Source organism: Schistocerca piceifrons, unplaced genomic scaffold (assembly GCF_021461385.2).
Source record: "Schistocerca piceifrons isolate TAMUIC-IGC-003096 unplaced genomic scaffold, iqSchPice1.1 HiC_scaffold_939, whole genome shotgun sequence".
NCBI lineage: Eukaryota > Metazoa > Arthropoda > Insecta > Orthoptera > Acrididae > Schistocerca > Schistocerca piceifrons.
Window position 1 is genome coordinate 295,001 of NW_025729211.1, and position 2,500 is coordinate 297,500.

Here is a 2,500-nt window from a genome sequence, read left to right on the forward strand (position 1 = left end):
AACCTATGTTGTGCCTTAACCTAACCTATGTTGTGCCTTAACCTAACCCATGTTGTGCCTTAACCTAACCCATGTTGTGCCTTAACCTAACCCATGTTGTGCCTTAACCTAACCCATGTTGTGCCTTAACCTAACCCATGTTGTGCCTTAACCTAACCCATGTTGTGCCTTAACCTAACCCATGTTGTGCCTTAACCTAACCCATGTTGTGCCTTAACCTAACCCATGTTGTGCCTTAACCTAACCCATGTTGTGCCTTAACCTAACCCATGTTGTGCCTTAACCTAACCCATGTTGTGCCTTAACCTAACCCATGTTGTGCCTTAACCTAACCCATGTTGTGCCTTAACCTAACCCATGTTGTGCCTTAACCTAACCCATGTTGTGCCTTAACCTAACCCATGTTGTGCCTTAACCTAACCCATGTTGTGCCTTAACCTAACCCATGTTGTGCCTTAACCTAACCCATGTTGTGCCTTAACCTAACCCATGTTGTGCCTTAACCTAACCCATGTTGTGCCTTAACCTAACCCATGTTGTGCCTTAACCTAACCCATGTTGTGCCTTAACCTAACCCATGTTGTGCCTTAACCTAACCCATGTTGTGCCTTAACCTAACCTATGTTGTGCCTTAACCTAACCCATGTTGTGCCTTAACCTAACCCATGTTGTGCCTTAACCTAACCCATGTTGTGCCTTAACCTAACCCATGTTGTGCCTTAACCTAACCCATGTTGTGCCTTAACCTAACCCATGTTGTGCCTTAACCTAACCCATGTTGTGCCTTAACCTAACCCATGTTGTGCCTTAACCTAACCCATGTTGTGCCTTAACCTAACCCATGTTGTGCCTTAACCTAACCCATGTTGTGCCTTAACCTAACCCATGTTGTGCCTTAACCTAACCCATGTTGTGCCTTAACCTAACCCATGTTGTGCCTTAACCTAACCCATGTTGTGCCTTAACCTAACCCATGTCGTGCCTTAACCTAACCCACGTCGTGCCTTAACCTAACCCACGTTGTCGCCTAACGTAACCCACGTTGTCGCCTAAACCTGCTCTGTAATTGTTATACGACTCGTTCAATTAGTGTAGTGTTGCCCACCCGCAACCCTCGCAATATAGTTCGCTACTCGCACTCCCCGCTCCCCTGTGTATCGCTTCATGTTAAACACCTTGCAAGTCTTGCTCACTTTCCACATGCTCCTGCTGTACACTGTAATGTGGATGGCAGCAGGACGTACATGCCGCCCCTCCCCACGTCCCCACCTTGCCCCCTGCCTTCGCAAGCTGGTTGGTGAGAACTTTGCATGTTCAATGCCCTCCGCATGCGACGTACTCAGGCTACGTTGTGGTGCGGCCTGTGTCAACTGTCCGCTAATGTCGTACGCGTAAACCACAATCTGTACTGCACATTCGTCCTTATGTACTGAATGATACATCGTGGCACATGTGTGACCGTACAACGACTGCGCCCAAAAACGGCGGACCATACAGTGCAAATATTGTGCACGCAGCTACGTGTCGTCTCCCTATGAGAGCTGGATTGCAGTGTGGTACGCCATAGAGACGTGTGGGAGGAACGGACGCCGTGGATGGCGATCAGCATGAGCTGTCTGTTGATGTATTCGGACCTAGTCGTCTCTCCTCACACACCGTGATGGCATGGTGCACCGCGTTCCATATCTGCGACATGCTACAGAGGCCGGTTGACAGTCGTTCGAGCAATGGACATCGCATACGTACGGGGGCCACCTTCCACGTATTGTCTAGGCGTGCACATTTTGTTGCGTGTATGTGGGCAGACGTAGTGTGGCGTGACACCTGACACAGGCATGCAATAATCGTGGAAGTTGCAAATGGCGATGGACGCCTGCGTTTTCTGGTGAAGTTACGCAAATGAACAAATGGTAACCTGTTGTGGTGCGGTTGTTCTCGCTAGGGGTGAATCGGTGATGGCGACGATAGGTTGAGGTACTAACCGGTTGTTCCAGCGATACCCACCATGCCGACGAAACTGAACGGCATCTGGGTGTGAAGCGATACGCGGCGGTGGCTGGGTGGGACCGTCCCCGGCCGGTGAGGGGGCGCCTCCCGGCGTGCTGGCCGCGCGGTGCGTGGGCGCACGCGCTACAGCCGGCTGGTGGGGGCGGCCAGTGGCAGGCGCGCCGGCCGACGGACGCGGCAGGCGTCGCAGCTGCGCGCCGGCGCACCCTGCGCGCGGCGCCGTGCGGCCAAAGTAGGTCCTCGCGGGCCCGGTGCGAAGCGCGGTGGACATCTTCAGTGTGCTGGTCCGATTGAGGACTGTGTGCGTTGAGGATGCGCTGCCGCCCGGCGCTCGGCGCCGCGACGCCGTCTGCTGCTCGGTCGCCCCAGCGGTTCTCGCTGGTGGTTTGTATCGCAGCTGTGCGGATGTGTTGGCGCGTGCGCTGTGCTGGGAGAGTTCGCTTCGGCACCCAAGTGGGGCTTTTGTCCTTCTGTGGCGCTGGCGTTGGAGCTG